Source organism: Chiloscyllium plagiosum, unplaced genomic scaffold (assembly GCF_037043375.1).
Source record: "Chiloscyllium plagiosum isolate Xiang-an unplaced genomic scaffold, Cpla_swu_hap1 HiC_scaffold_16, whole genome shotgun sequence".
Classification (NCBI taxonomy): domain Eukaryota; kingdom Metazoa; phylum Chordata; class Chondrichthyes; order Orectolobiformes; family Hemiscylliidae; genus Chiloscyllium; species Chiloscyllium plagiosum.
The window spans coordinates 55,698,418-55,714,673 of record NW_028270154.1 but is presented as its reverse complement, the minus strand read 5'-3'; the positions used below and the strand labels follow the sequence as shown (position 1 = coordinate 55,714,673).

Sequence of the window (16,256 nt, the reverse complement as noted above, 5' to 3'; positions counted from 1 at the left end):
ATTCTCATTTACAAGCTGCACTTGATGTAAGTTTGCACCTTCTACTTTCAACCCCTTCTTGGCACTAAAATCTTTCCCACGTGCCTTTTCTTTTCTGGTATCCAGGAAATGTAACCTGGTCAAGGAATGAAGGAAGACAGTGATAATAAAGATATGGCACTGCCACCTAATTTTACACACAGAGCTTGCAGATCAGATAATGAGACTGTGCGTAATTTATGAGACAGGATCTCCATGTGATAAAATACTAGATATGAGCAACAAGGCAAGAGTACTGAGGACTCCAGGACAACATCACATTAGTTCTGAGTCAGAGGACTCAGAGGACAGGTTCAGTGCAGCAGCCTCTAGAAAAAACATTGATTGGTTTGTACAACAAACCAATATCCTAGGAAGCCTGCCACAACACTAGCAGGCAATGCCAAGGATCATGCAGGAGGTCCAGTATTAACATGGCAGAAAGACAGAGCTTGGAGTTCATCCTTTCCAATGACCACCACAGCCACAAGTCAGTCTGAAAGAATCTGACAGAGTGAAAGAGAGCAGGAGATTGAGGAGACATTCTTGTGCAGGTATTTGTTGGCTCCATTGTTAATATGTCAAGAGTGTGGTGCTGGAAAAGCACAGCATGTCAGGCAGCATCCGAGGAGCAAAAGAATTGATGTTTCAGGAATGTGCAAAATGCCATTAGGTGCCCAACTCCAGATGAAGAAGGATAAGGGGAGGCAAGAGAGGAGGAGATATTGCATTTTTAATTAGGGAGAACATCACAATAGTACTGAGAGAAGACATTCTTAAGGATTCATACACTGAGTCTATATGGGTAGAACTGAGAAATAAGAAGGGGGTAATTACTTTGATAGCATTATATTGGAAGTGCCCAGTAGTCAGCAGGTGTTTAAGGAGTAAATATGTAAGGAGATCACAGATAGCTGTAAGAATAATAGGGTTGTAATAGCAGGGAATTTTAACTTTTCTAGCATTGACTGGGACTGCGGTAGTGTTAAGGGTTTGAATAGAGAGAAATTTGTTAAGTGTGTTCAGGAGGAATTTCTCATGTAGCATGTAGATGGCCCTACTGGAGAAGGGGCAAAACTCAACCCCCTCTTGGGAAGTAAGGCAAGGTAAGTGACAGAAGTGTTGTTAGGGGAGCACTTTGGAAACAGTGACCATAATTCTATTAGTTTTAAAATAGCTATGAAAAAGGATAGATCTGGTCCACAACTTAAATGTCTAAAAGGATAGATTTGGGGCAAGGCCAATTCTGATGGTCTTGAACTTTCAAAAGTTAATTGGAGGAGGTTGCTTGCAGGCAAAGGGACATCTGGTAACTGGGAAGCTTTCAAAAGTGAGTTACTGAGGATTCAGGGCTGTTATGTTCCTGTCAGAGTGAAGGGTAAGGCTGACAGGAGTAGGGAACATTGGATGACTAGAGTTATTGAGGCTGTGGTCTTGAAAAAGAACATGTATGTATAGGCAGCTAGGATTAAGTGAATTCTTCAAGGGGTGTAGAGGGTATGGGAATACATTTAAGAGAGAAATTAGGTGGGCTAGGAGGGGACATGAGAAGTCATGAGAGTCCAAAGAGATTCTACAAGTACATGAAGGGCAAAGGAATATCTAGCACAAGAATAGCACCTCTTAAAGAACAACAACACCATCTATATATTAAGTCACAAGAGATGGGTGAGATGCTAAATTAATATTTCTCATCAGTATTTATTGTCAAGAAAGTTATGGATGTTAGTAAACTTGGGGAAATAAATAGTGATGTCTTAAAGAGTGTTAACATTATAGAAGAGGAGGTGTTGGAAGTCTTACAATGCATTAAGGTAGATAAATCCCTGGGATCTGATTCAATGTATCCTAGGAATTTGTGGGAGACTAGGGAGGAAGTTGCGGTGCCTTTGGCAGAGATATTTATATCATCAACAGACACAAGTGACATACCCAAAGATTGGACGGTGTCTAATGTTCTGCCATTATTTAAGAAAAGTTGCAGTGAAATGCCTAGAAGTTACAGACCAGTGAGTCTAAAGTCTGTGATGGGTAAGTTGTTAGAGAAGGTTCTGAGAGAAGGATCTATAGGTATTTGGATAGTCAACATAGCTTTGAGTGTGGGCAATCCTGTCTCACGAATTTGAGATTTTTGAAGCAGTGACCAAGAAAGTAGATGACAGCAGTGTGCTAGATGTTATCTACGTGGACTTTAGCAAGGCCTTTCACAAGGTACCACATAGTAGGATGTTGCGTTCGGCTAAATCTCACAGGATTCAGGGACAGCTAGCTAATTGGATACAAAACTGGATACAATACAAATATGGTAGAAGACAGAGGGTGGTAGTTGAGGATTGTTGTTCAGACTGAAGGCCTGTGACAAGGACTGTGCCATAAGGATCAGTGCTATGTCCATTGTTATTCACCATTTATATAAATGATTTGGATGAGAATTTGGGAGGTATAGTTAGTAAGTTTGCGGATGATACCAAGATTGATGACAGTGAACAGTGAAGAAGGTTATCTGGGAATGCAGCAAGATCTTGAGTTATTAGCATGAGGAGTTTAATTTAGATAAATGCAAGGTGTTGCATTTTGGTAAGGCAAATCAGGGCAGTCAATGGCAGGGCACTGGTGAGTGTGATAGGAGTACACGTTGGTAGCTCCTTGAAATGGAGTCACAGATAGACAGGGTGGTGAAGAAGGCTTTTAGCATGCTAGCTTTTGTTGTTCAGAGCATTGAGTACAGGAGTTGGGATGTTTTGTTGCAGCTGTACCAGACGTTGGTGAGGCAGTTGGAGTACCAAGTGCAGTTCTGGTCGCCCTAAAATGGAAAGGATATTATTAAAGTAGAAAGAGTGCAGGAAATATTTACTAGGATACTACCTGCACTGGAAGGTTTGTGTTATAAGGAGAGGTTCGATAGGCTGGGACTTTTTACCCTGGAGCATAGGAGACGAGAGGTGACCTTATAGAGATGTATAAGATCATGAAAGGCATAGATAAGGTAGATAGCGAACCATTTTTCCCCATGGTGGGGAAGTCTAAAACTAGAGGGCATAGGTTTAAGGTGAGAGGGGAGAGATACAAAAGTATTTACCAGGAGCAATGTTTTCACACAGAGGGTGGTAAGTGTCTGGAATGGGCTGCCAGAGGTGGTGGTAGAAGCTACTACAATTTCATCATTAAAAAAAAACATTTAGACAGGTGCATGGGTGGGATAGGTATGGAGGGATAGGGACCAAATGCAGACAAATGGGACTCGTTTAAATTGTGAAAACTGGGAAGCATAGGCAAGTTGGGCAAAATGGCCTATTTTTATGCTGTAATCCTCTATGACTCTATGAAGAGATTACATTTGTGACAAGTTAAGGAGGCTGGAAAATTTGCCTAGTTTGGAGGAAAGGAATCTCCATTGCAGTATTCACAGTAAACATCAGTTCTAGCATTGGGAGCTAAAAGTAGGAAGAGCTTTTGATTAGTTCCAGGAGAAGTAAATGTCCTTCAGGATCTCATAAAGTATGCTACTTTTGGTAGGATTGTTGGTCATATTCAAAATCGCATGGGAACATTTTTATAGTATACAGTATCAGATGCCTATGAAAATAGCTTTTATTCAATATTGCTTTTAATACATTTGTTATAGTAAAAGTCTTAAAACTTGTAATCTTGTCATCTGCTTCTTTCTCCTCAGTTACTGGAAATTCAGCTACCTTTTGCAAAGTCATCACAAGCCTGTACAAATATTCTAACAACTGTGACATGATAAGATCCATAATTGTTAATGAGTCCAATTCCTGCTCCTTCAGCAGTACAACATCTTGCAAAAAGGAATGAGATAGTTGACCAATTAATCAGTTTTTTAAAAAGTTTTACTCAAAGGATCAGTCTTATTCAACTCACTGCAAGAGTTCCTTGAAGTTCATGAAAAAAAGGACATTGCATTCTCTGTTGTTCACTTGAAGTATCAATTCTATAGTGGAACTTGAACCCACAATTTCCCTGCTTAAAGGAAAATTTGCGGTCACTAAGTTCAGCTGACATTTCAAAATATCACATCAAAGTATCTATAATCATTGATTGCACAGTAACATATCAGTGCATGAAATGATAATGAAGTGCAATTATGTACTCATGCTGTTTCATTTACCTCTTTATAGATCAATTAAAAAAAAGTAAGTGAACCACAAGTCACAGCAAAACAAGTGTAAATTTAATTATTACCAGCAATACAAGGAATGGTTACCAAAATAGAAATGAAACATTTACTTCTGCACATAGTCCATGTCAAACATGACTCTTATCTCTGAGCTACAAGGTTCTGGCTCTTATTTGAGCTCACGACTTGAGCACAAAAATCAATGCTGACACTCCAGTGCAATTTTGAAGGAACATTTTTCAAACTGAGGAATGGTCTTTCCAATTAAATAATGGATTGGGGCCTTGGTTTCTCTCTTGGATGGGCATAAAAGGCACATAGCACTATTGTGAAGAAGGGTAGTGGAATTATCCTGAGTGTCCTGGCAATACTTACCTCTTAATTGACATCACTGAAAGCAGATCATCTTGCTTTCAATGCTGTCTGGGTTCATTGCATGCAAGTTGACTGTCATATTTCCGACAGTATAAGAGCTGGTATTCTCCAAGCTGATTGTAGAGCTGGACAAGTCAGATCCCAGAGTTGAGCCTGGCTTGATAGATTATACAGTAGCTATACTTCAAAGAATTAATTTCAGTAAAGTGCTTTGCAATGTCCTGTATTCCTGAGCTGCACTGTATAAATATAAACCTTTATTAAAAAATGTTCTACAAATGTTCTACATTGTTCATAAACAAAACAGGCTTTGAAGCTGAAAGACTGATAAAGCCAGTAGCTTCATCATGTGATCAGTCCTTCATTCTTTATGGTGCAATCCAAATCAATTTAATCTGATATAATAATTGGTATCCAGGAGTGATTCTGGATTAATGCAACTTGTAAGCACTAGAGGGCAATGATGTTTCAGATACAGACACCAAATCAATGTACGTTTAGGTTAACTAACATCTGAAATAGCTGAATAACTTTTCTGTCCACATTGTATTTATGTATCCTAAAAGAATAAAATTCAAAATACTCCAGTAGTTCTCAAATGCTTGAAAGATTATGACAAAAAAAAAATCAAATCCAGATCTCTAATAGTGTGAATTCTTATTTTGAAGTCACTTAAAACCTTAGATTAAGGAACATTGTATATTAATATAATTGTGTGTCAGTCTTTGAATATGGAATAATTTTTAAAAGAAATCAATGATCTATCATAGAATCAATCTATGATGATAGTTTGAATGGATGAAGATTATGTCAAAAAGTAAAACCAAAGTGATTCAAATATTTCAACTTATAGGGAAAGCAATTAAAATGGAAGCTAATAATTGGCTTCTGAACCAGTTCATTTCCAAAATTAGAAGATGATAAGCTGGAAAGAATTTCAAAAGCCTCTGTTTCTCAGGGTTGTCAGTCTGTGACATAAGCTGTTGTTAAGTGCAATGGGCACAGAGTTAATAGCTTGGAAAGAAGAAATTGAAAGTAGGGCAAGGTGATGATTGATGGATTGAGATTTTCAAGGACAAGTGCTGCCTGGAGTACCATTCCATTTTGATGGAATGGGTTCAGCAGCCTGGATGGTCTTTATTTATTCCATATAAATGAAATGACAGTGTGCAGTCCAGTTGCATATATGGAAAAATCCCAAAACACATCCATACAACATCTTATAATATAATGCTTGACCATGCTCATATAATCAATTGATTGCAATCATCAGTTAATTAATGGAGATATACAATTTGACAAAAGGATAAAAGTTGCAGAGGAGGTGGAGTAGCTTTCTAGATTGTAATGGATGATTCTGCTACTGTTAGCATAATTTATGTGAACCTTTCTTTGTTTTAGCAGCTTGTCTGTCATGATTTAATATCTTTGACCTACAGAGGATGTTATGGAGGTTGCATGATAAGAAGCCGTGGATGCTATTTACCACCAGTGGGCTGACCAGATAACTCCTGAATGACAAAAACCATGAGTGAATTATGATCGTCTTCACAAAAGGTACATAAATTGTATCCTGCGTTCCTCATTTTGTACCATGGTCATACTACATTAAATTAAAAAATATCAGTTGGTCCATTTAAAATGGAAAGTATTGTAACTTGATACGCAAATAGTGGAATTGCTCTGGCGATGGACATTTGATTTTGTTCCATGATTACTTTAATTCTGATGTTATCACTATAAAACATAGAAGACGTTGTGGAGATGACATCATTATGTAATATTATTTATTTTACCTATTAATATTATGTTTGAACATTTTCTTGCCACATTTATCTCCCCATTCTCCTTTTGATTTTCTGTAGCTGGTACAGATGATAGAGCTGGTAGAATACTGCAAGATTACCTACCTTAGAGTTTGTCTTGTCGGGAAATATGTATCTCCTTCTCATACTACCCATTGGTGTTTTGGCTGCAACTAAATTCATCAGTGGCAGAGGTCTTTCAGCTAGCGAAATATGAACTACAGCTCAAGTTTTGCCAAATGTTAGGTATTTCTTTCGCAAGTTAAAGCTAAATTTTAAAGCCTACCATTTGTCTAAATCTGCACCTGTGCCTGGAAATTTCGAAGGATGATGATGATGATGATGAACACTTCATACATTTGAGTTCTCTTCCTACGATATTTCACCACGGAATTAATTTATTTATTTTAATAATTTAATACCTCTGTTAACATAGAAGAACTGAACAACTGTTATGATTTTGCTATTATTGCCAACAGTGAGAACAGGAAGAACTGTGAAAACCAAAATACTAACTAAAGTGCATAAGCATGATTCATCAACAAACCTGTCAACTCAAAATGAGCATTTTGCAATGCTTATATAAGAGTAATCTGTACCATCTTATAATACTCTTAAAATTAGGAATGGAAACCCAGAATGTTTAAGAAACAAGTTAAGTTCTGCAAAGTTGATAATGATGAAATTACGCTAAGGAACCTCAGCAGTAAACTAGAAGATTAATTCCACCTTTCTTCATGCATTGTAAGCATTTGATGTATAGTGTCATGTGATTGAACCTAAGCATTAAACTTCATAAGTAACATATTTTATTAGAATAAATGGAAAACAGTTTGTTTACATTGAATTTATAAAAAGTTAAATAAAACTGTCTAATTGAATTAATTTAGTGAAAAAAAACATAGCTTCAGATTATCTGCTTCAAGTAAAATGAGCATGTCACTGGGTTAATTATCATCTGATTTCCCTTCCCTTTCTTTAGGTGGTACTGCTCAATGTTTCTTTCAAAATCTTTGATGGAACTGGGAACAAATAAGAGGTGCTAACATACATTCTATCATTCCAACATTCTAACAGATTTGAACAATTATCTGTAAACACAATAAAATTATACAGTGGGTTTTAATAGAGTGAAATGCCTTTTTTATTAATGCAATGGATATGGGCATTACTGGCTATGCCAGCATTTATTACCCAATGTCAACCACATTGCCATGGTTCTGGAGTCACGTGTAGGTCAGACCGCGTAAAGATGGCATTTTCCTTCCCAGAAGGACATTGATGAACTCAAAGAGATTTTCCTGATGATTGTTTCATGGTTATCATTAGTGTCTTCATGGCAGATCTTTACTGAATACAAATTCCAGCATCTACCATGGCAGGATTCGAACCAAGATCCCCAAAATGGTAGCTAGTTTCCCAGTCCAGTGACAATATCATTAGGCCACAATGGCTTACCATTGTATTGTACCCTAATAAATGCCTTTTCAATTCCACCACGCACTATTGCTTTTGATCTTCCAATATAATGTTTCCACGTTTTTTTAATTTCATTAATAATTATCTTAAGACCACAATTCCAATCTCATTTCAATACCACAAGCCCAGACATACTACTACAAAGTTCCTCTTAGTTTACCTGCTTAATAAATATTCTGGTGTCTACAAAATTCAACTGTTATTGGTAACATTGTATTAATGCTATCCAGGATCATTACGACTTAAGGTAGCAGGTTTCTACTTGTATGCTCAGCTCCAATTTTTTTTGTGTAAACACTTCTAGGCCCAAGAATCTATATAACAAAGCTAGATTAATCTTGAAAGGAGAGTATTTAAACAAAGTACAATCATTTCATTTTAGCAGGAGAGATAAAAGGAGACACAGGACATTTCCTTTTCTTTTGGATGTTTCTTTCATTTCTGCTTCTGTTTTTAATCCTTTCTTTTGTATGCGAAAATGGGACTGGAGAATGGAGACTTTGTACACTTATTACTGTATTCCTGTATTTCTGTACTTGAGCATACATGACAATAAAATCTAAATCCAGGTTGAATTGTCTCAAAAGTTGAGGAACAAACTTTAATACTTTCTTATTGATTGAGAAATGGAGGAGAGCTTGACCTCCATTCTACACCAAACATAAATAATAGTTGAGGAGAAAGTGAGGTCTGCAGATGCTGGAGATCAGAGCTGAAAATGTGTTGCTGGAAAAGCGCAGCAGGTCAGGCAGCATCCAGGGAACAGGAGAATCGACGTTTCGGGCATAAGCCCTTCTTCAGGAAAGAAGAAGGGCTTATGCCCGAAACGTCGATTCTTCTGTTCCCTGGATGCTGCCTGACCTGCTGCGCTTTTCCAGCAACACATAAATAATAGTTGAACACTTAGATAGTTGTATCAACCAGGCCACTGCTGAATTGAATTTTTTTTTAAAAATACTACAAAAGGCTTTATAAATCTGAAATAAAAAATGAACTCTTCTGATTCTGGTCTATTAATATCAAGGAGAGAAATAACTTGTATTTACAAAGCCCCTTTCACCATACCAGCAACTAACTATATTGCTATTTAATCATTTGTGTAACTCATGGTAAGGCAACAGCAAATTTATGAAAAACAAATGCCGATGACATGACCTTTTTTTTAAGTGATGCTGCTTGAAGGACAAACGTTAGCTGGAACATCGGGAGAAATATCCTGGTTTTCGTTGTCTAATGCTATAGAATTTTACACATCCACCTGAGCGGGCAAATGAGACTTCGAGTTCAAACCACATCTCAAAGATGGCACCTCCAGCAAGGCGGCACCACTCAACTACAGCATGGAAATGATCTTCTCCGGTCTCTGGAACTGAACTGGAACCTGTGAACTCTGTCTCAGAAGCAGAAGTTCTGCCACAGAGCTAAAGATGACAATTGTGAACATTATTGTACAAAACGTTTACTTTTGATCGTAAGATTATAAATTTCATACAGTTGGAATTATGCTTCCATCGAGAAGTGCCTACTTTTATTAACAGAAGTCCCCAGTTTCCAAATATGTATGCAAATAGTATGAGCCACCTCCCTGTTCTTTTGCTGGGGCACTGTCACAGTGCCTCATTGTATCACAATCAACCTGTTCCCTTCTCTTTGAGGTAGATTACTATGAGAGCCACTGTTCAGTGAAAACAATGGAAGACTGAAGGCTTGGTTGATGATCCCTTCTAAAACTCTAACGTACTGATCAAAAAACAATGCAATGAGAATACTCTGACCTGCAACCTTTACAATCAAAGGAACTTTTGTATCCTTTTGACATGGCGACTGAATGATGTGACACTGAGCCAGAAGGGCTATGTTTAAAAATAGTCTGTTCCCAGGTAAATGCCAAGTTAGCTGATTTCAGTTTGGTCAGCAGGAGGTCGCTATTATAAAAACAGAAAATGCTGGAAAAACTCAGCAACATCTGTAGTGACTGGGGTAACAAGTTTAAGCTACTAAAGAGACAGGAAAGACGGAAAGGGAAAGACAAAACAAACTATGATAGGTTAGAAGGTAAGAAAAACTAAATTACAAAATAGTTAATGGTACAAGGTAAAAAGGAAATAGCTATGAGACAAATAAAGAAACAAGAGATGCTGTAGTGAAGATGTAAAGAGGAATCACAGAAGGGGAGTGGAACAGTGTATTAAAATGATGGGTAACCTGACATTTGTGGGCACATTTGTGGTTTGAATAAATGTGTTCACGGAACAATTAATCAATCTGTTTTAGACGTTAATTATGCCTGCCCTTCAATAGGATAAGTCAAAAATCGTATATTCAGTCCTGATAAACTGCCCTCCCACTGTCTTTTGCCATTAGGTTAATAGACGCGGAAGTGCCATTTCCTGCTCTTACCCCAAACTGTAAAATTACATCAACTTTGCAACCAATTTCTATTCTCTTACCACATTCATCTAGTCTATTTCTGACTCTTCTTTCCGATTCTGATTTCTCTATCTCCGTTTATTGGGATAGGATATTAACTAATATCCATTACAAGTCTACTGATCCCACAATACTTTGACTACACTTCTTCCCACTGACATCCTCTAAAATCTCTAATCCTCTAAGTTGAAAGTCTATACTGATAATGTAAACTTCCATACCAGTACTGCCAATGTCTGCCTTTCTTCCACCTCACCATGTTAAAGGTCTCTCAAGATTGACTGTCTCAGTGCCTGCCCTAGATGTCCAACCTGCAGTTAACTGAATGTGTAACCAAGCAACCCTTGCCCAATTGCAGTCAATAAGAATCAGAAAAAACTTTCCACTAGTTGGAATCATACACAGCACAAGGAAAGCTGGTTGCTTGATAAAGGGACAACTAGGGTGGCAGTAATTTGTGTATGGATTCAAAGGACATAGGTAGGTCCTAACTAAATACTTTGTGTCAATCTTCATTAGTGAGAGGGATGATGTGGATATAGAAATCAGGGAGAAGTACTGTGATATACTTTAAGAAGTTATCATCGACGGAGAGGAGGTTCTGAGTAATCTAGCAGATTCAGAAAAATATCAATCTCCAAACAAAACGTATCCCAAACTGTTGAGCGAGACATAGTAAGGATGCTGGCAATAAATTAAATTTCTTCACTGTCACAACAGAAGAGCTAATGAACTGGAGGACAGGCAATGTTGTTTTAGTATCCAAGAGGGAGCAAGGGATAGACCAGGAACTATAGGCCTGTCAGTCTAACATCACTGATGGGGAAATTATTAGAAGGAATTCTGAGGGACAGAACGAATCTGCCCTTGGAGAGGCAGGAGTTAATCAGGAATTAACATAGTTCTGTTAAGGGGAGGTCATGTCTGACCAACTTGATTGAATTTTCAAAGAGGTCACCAGGTGTGCAGACAAGGGCAATACATGCAATGTACTTGGACTTCAGCAAAGCCTTTGATAAGGTCCTGCATGGGTGACTGATAGCTAAGGTAACAGCCCATCTGATCCAAGGTAATTTGGCAACCCGAATACAGATTTGGTTGAGTGGCAGGAAACAGAGCATGATATTCAAGGGATGTTTTTGAAAGCCTGTGCTCAGTGGGGTTCTGCAGGATTCAGAGCTGGGGTCTTGCTTTTTTTGGTATATATAAATGATTTAGACTTGAGTGTAATTAGGTTGATCAGTCAGTTTGTGGATGATACTAAAATTGATGGTGTCAGCAAATTGTGAGGCGGATAGCCTGATATGACAGGAGGGTATATGTGAGCTGGTCAAATGGGCTGATCAGTGGCAACTGGAATTCGTTGTGGATAAGTATGTGGTGATGCATATAGGCAGGACAAACAAGGCAAGGGAATACATGAAGAACAATATGAACGTGAGAAGCACCAAGGATCAGAGGAACCTTGCTGTGCATGTCCACCAGTCAATTATATTAGCAAGACAGGTAGCCAAAATGGTAAGAAGCCAGATGGGAAATTTGCCTTTAGTAGCTAAGGTACAGAGTTTAAGAGCAGGTTATGCTGGAATTGGATAAAATATTGATTAGGCCACAGAGTACTCCTGATGAAAGGCTTTTGCCCGAAACATCGATTTTCCTGCTCCTCAGATGCTGCCTGACCTGCTATGCTTTTCCAGCACCACTCTAATCTTGACACAGAATATTGTGCACAATTCTGGAATCCACATTATAGAAAGGGATGTGATTGCACTGGAGGGGTGCAGAGGAAATTTGCCAGGGTGCTGCTTTCAAGAGAGATCGGATAGACTAGGGTTATTTTTCTGGAAGCAGAGGAGATTGAGGGGCGACCCTGATTGAGATGTGCAGAATTATGAAGGGCAAAGAGAGGGTAGGCAGGAAGAAACGTTTCCTTTTGGTGGAGGGAGCAATGACCGGGGAGGGAGGGGGTGTAGATTTAAGGTAAGGGGCAACAGATATTTAGACGATGTGAGGAAATTTTTTTATCCAGAGGATAGTGGATAGCTGGAACTCATGGTTGTAAGGGTAATAGAGGCAGAACCCCTCACAATATTTAGATGTACACTTGTAATGCAAAGGCATACAAGGCTTTCAGATAATTGATGGAAAATGAAATTAGAATAGGCAGTTGTTTTTGATGGGCACAGATCCAGTGGGATGAAGACCCTTCTTTTCTTGCTGCAGGCCTCTATGACTCTGTGACATTGCTGCAGGAGTTCTTCAAGATCATATTCTCAGCTGAACTGGCTCTAGCTGCTTCATTAATGCTCTTCTCTCAATTCTAAGCTCAGACATGGGAATGTTCACTTCCGACAGATTTGATTCCAACACTACCTTGAAGTTCCTCTTCAAGTAACACACTATCCTGAATTTAACTATATTTTGAATGTTCCTAACCTCTGAATGACATGAAAACGCACAAGATTAGAGTGGTGCTGGAAAAGCACAGCAGGTCAGCAGCAACTGAGGAGCACTTCATCAGGACTTGTACACAATTCTGGAATCCACATTATAGAAAGGGATATGATTGCACTGGAGTGGGCACAGAGGAGATTTGCCAGGAGGCTGCGTTCAAGAGAGATTGGATAGACTAGGGTTATTTTTCATTCCTGATGAAGGGCTCCTGCCTGAAATGTCAATTTTCCTGCTCCTTGGATGTTGCCTGACCTGCTGTTCTTTTCCAGCACCACTCTAATCTTGACTCTGATCTCCAGCGTCTGCAGTCTTCACTTTTGCCATGATAACGCACAAAACAGTTGGGAAAGTATGTCAAGAATGGTAAAATGAGATTTCCGATGTCAAAGGAAAATGTCTGATCTTATGCATAATGTTTTAAAGATGAGATTAGAATCCTGCTAGTGAATAGCAATTACAGTGCATATAATTCAACTGAATGGTCATGTCTGAAAGTCTTAAGGGGAATCGTCCTTATTCTAGATAGGAAGGCCTATGATCCATCATGGAGTTGCACCATAGTCAGTCAAAGGCCCACTCCAGGGGCATGGTCAGTCAATTGCTTGATGCAAACAAGGTCCAGAGATCCATCATATTATGATCCCACGAGTAGGCTGCAGTCAGACTTGAAAGTCAGGTCCTACTAGTCCAGGGATTAGTGGGGAATCAGTAAGTCAGTCAGTAGGCTGCACTGAAACCAGTGAAGTGTCTGGAATGCTAGCCGTGTTGCCCTCTATCTCCATCTAATTCTCAAATACTTATTGAGAAAAAAAATGGTAACCAACACAGCCAAGTTGGCAGAGTAATTTTTTTTATTTCCACAGTCTTTACTTATGCGTGATGTGAAACCCATCAACGACAAAAACATTAGTCAGGCATTCATGGATTCCAAATTAAAGATAACTGCAAACACAAAATTCTGCATATGTATCTCATGCATTGACTATATTGATTACAGATCCTGAGCACAGACTGGGTGACCACTTTGCACAACACCTACGTCTTGTCCGCAAAAAAAAGATCCTGAGCTTCCAGTTGACTGCCATTTCAACACACCACAGTGATTCCTGGCCAGCATGTCTGTCTCAGGCTTGCTCCAGTCCTCCAGCAAAGCCCAGCACAAGAACAGCATCTTATTTTCCATGTGGGCATCCTGCAACCTTCTGGACTCAATATCGAGTTCAACAATGTTAGGGCTTGATCATCTTTCCCCATGCTTTCCCCCACTCCCATACACCAGGCCTTGCCATCATATGGGCTGCTTCTATTGTCAGCCACTAATAGCCCCCATCAGCAGGTATTCATTCCCCCAGACTGACCTTTGCCTGTCCAACTGTTTTTCCTCTCTTTTTGGGCTCAATCACTACCTATTGTTTCCTTCCCACCCCACCGCCCCTCCCCCACACCCTGTCATTCAGATTAAAAACCATCCTTTTCCTCACGACCATCAGTTCTGAGAAAGGGTTATTCTGATTTTTCTTCACAGATGCTACCAGGCCTGGTGAGATTTTCCAGCAATTTCTGTTTTTGTTTCAGATTTCCAGCATCCACAGTTTTTTTTGTATCAAGGATCATAGTCAACTGGTCCAGCCATTATATCTAGGTGCAGTCTCAGGTTCCACAGTTGGAGTAGAGTGAATCTACTCAATAGAATGTGCTGGGAGAAAGTGAGCACTGCTGATGCTGGAGACCAGAGTCGAAGAGTGTGGTGCTAGGCCATTTGGTCCAACAAGTCCATACCAACCCATTCCCCATCCTATATTTCCCCCTGTCTAATGCACTTCACTCTACGGGCAATTTAGCATGGCCAATTTACCTATTCTGCACATCTTTGGACTGTGAGAGGAAACTGGATCACTCCGAGGAAACCCACACACACATGTGGAGAATGTGCAAACTCCAGATGGACAATCGACTAAGGTAGGAATTGATCCCAAGTCCCTGGCACTGTGAGAAAGCAGTGCTAACCACTGAGGGATCAGAGAGGAGGGTGAAGCGAATAGATGGGAAGGAAGGTGGAAAGGTAGGACAGGTCAAGAGGGCGGTGCCGAGTTGGAAAATTGGATCTGGAATAAGCTGGGGGAGGTGAAATGAGGAAACTGGTGAAAGCCACATTGATTCCATGTGGTTGGAGGGTCCCAAGGCAGCACCACACTCTTTGACAATAGAATGTGCTCCCGACTATACCTTTAGCTGAAGTACCCACCAAGGTGTCAGGATCTAGCTGGTGGAGGATGCAGGTGGCAACCTTTCTTGATGCTTCCACTGGGGGACCTTGGTCTTCTTCCTCAGAAGTGAAGGAGGAGATGATGTTTGGAGGGGATCGTCTCATCAGGACAGAGACTGTCTGAATGCCACAGACACCTACAGAAGACAAAAGAGGAAATGAGCTGAAAAATGTGTTGCTGGAAAAGCGTAGCAGGTCAGGTTTGAAGAAGGGCTTATGCCCGAAACATTGATTCTCCTGCTCCTTGGATGCTGCCTGACCTGCTGCTATTTTCCAGCAACACATTTTCAGCTCTGATCTCCAGCATCTGCAGTCCTCACTTTCTCCTAAAAGAGGAAATGAGTTCTACAATAGGGTTAAAAGTGTGAGCATATTAAGAATAGAGTCATAGAGATGTACAGCATGGAAACAGACCCTTCAGTCCAACCTGTCCATGCCAATCAGATATCCCAACCCAATCTAGTCCCACCTGCCAGCACCCGGCCCATATCCCTCCAAACCCTTCCTATTCATATACCCATCCAAATGTCTTTTAAATGTTGCAATTGTACTAGCCTCCACCACTTACTGTGGCAAACCTCAGCCTCCGATGTTCCAGGAAAAACAGGGTTGGAGGATCTGAGCTACAGGGAGAGGCTGAACAGGCCTGTTCAGCCTCTCCCTGTAGCTCAGATCCTCCAACCCTGGCAATATTCTTGTACATCTTTTCTGAAACCTTTCAAGTTTCACAACATCTTTCCGATAGGAAGGAGACCAGAATTGCACGCAATATTCCAACAGTGGCCTAACCAATGTCCTGTACAGCAGCAACATGACCTCCCAACTCCTGTACTCTATACTCTGACCAATAAAAGAAAACATACCAAATGCCTTCTTCACTATCTTACCTACGTTCACAGTTGTGTAATAAGACAGCTGCATTGCACCTCACAGTGAATCTTACTTGGTAACTGGGGATATGGAGATCTCAGCATCACCAAACAAGAGATCACCACCCACCTCAGCGAGACCAATACTCTGGTCCTTTAGTGAGGTACGGAGATGAACATTGACCATTCCATCATTTTTTTTGGCCTTCACAGTCCTAATGTGAGCTGTTTTCTCCTGCAATGAGACAAAATTAAGTGAGATGAATATAGCTAGCACAGCAGTTTAGTGCAGATGGGGAAGCTGCCCTGAGTGAGTGAGAGAGAGGGAGAGAGAGAATCACAGAGGACAGGAAGGTTTGTAATTTGGGGGATGGTGGTGAGATTACACCCTATGCAATACCGAGAGTAGTAGACCATGAGCT

The 16,256-nt window shown here is 39.9% G+C and overlaps 1 long non-coding RNA gene across 2 annotated transcripts; it reads left to right on the top strand.

The window, feature by feature from the left end:
- The first annotated feature begins 359 nt into the window (after positions 1-359).
- Positions 360-9,236, top strand: LOC148147545 (uncharacterized). Of its 2 annotated transcripts, none has more exons than XR_015759654.1 (3): positions 360-572; positions 5,971-6,088; positions 8,983-9,236. It is a non-coding gene; the product is annotated as an uncharacterized LOC148147545 (long non-coding RNA). The 2 variants fall into 2 exon arrangements; XR_015759655.1 differs by lacking the exon at positions 8,983-9,236 and adding an exon at positions 7,319-7,445.
- The last annotated feature ends 7,020 nt before the right edge of the window (positions 9,237-16,256 follow it).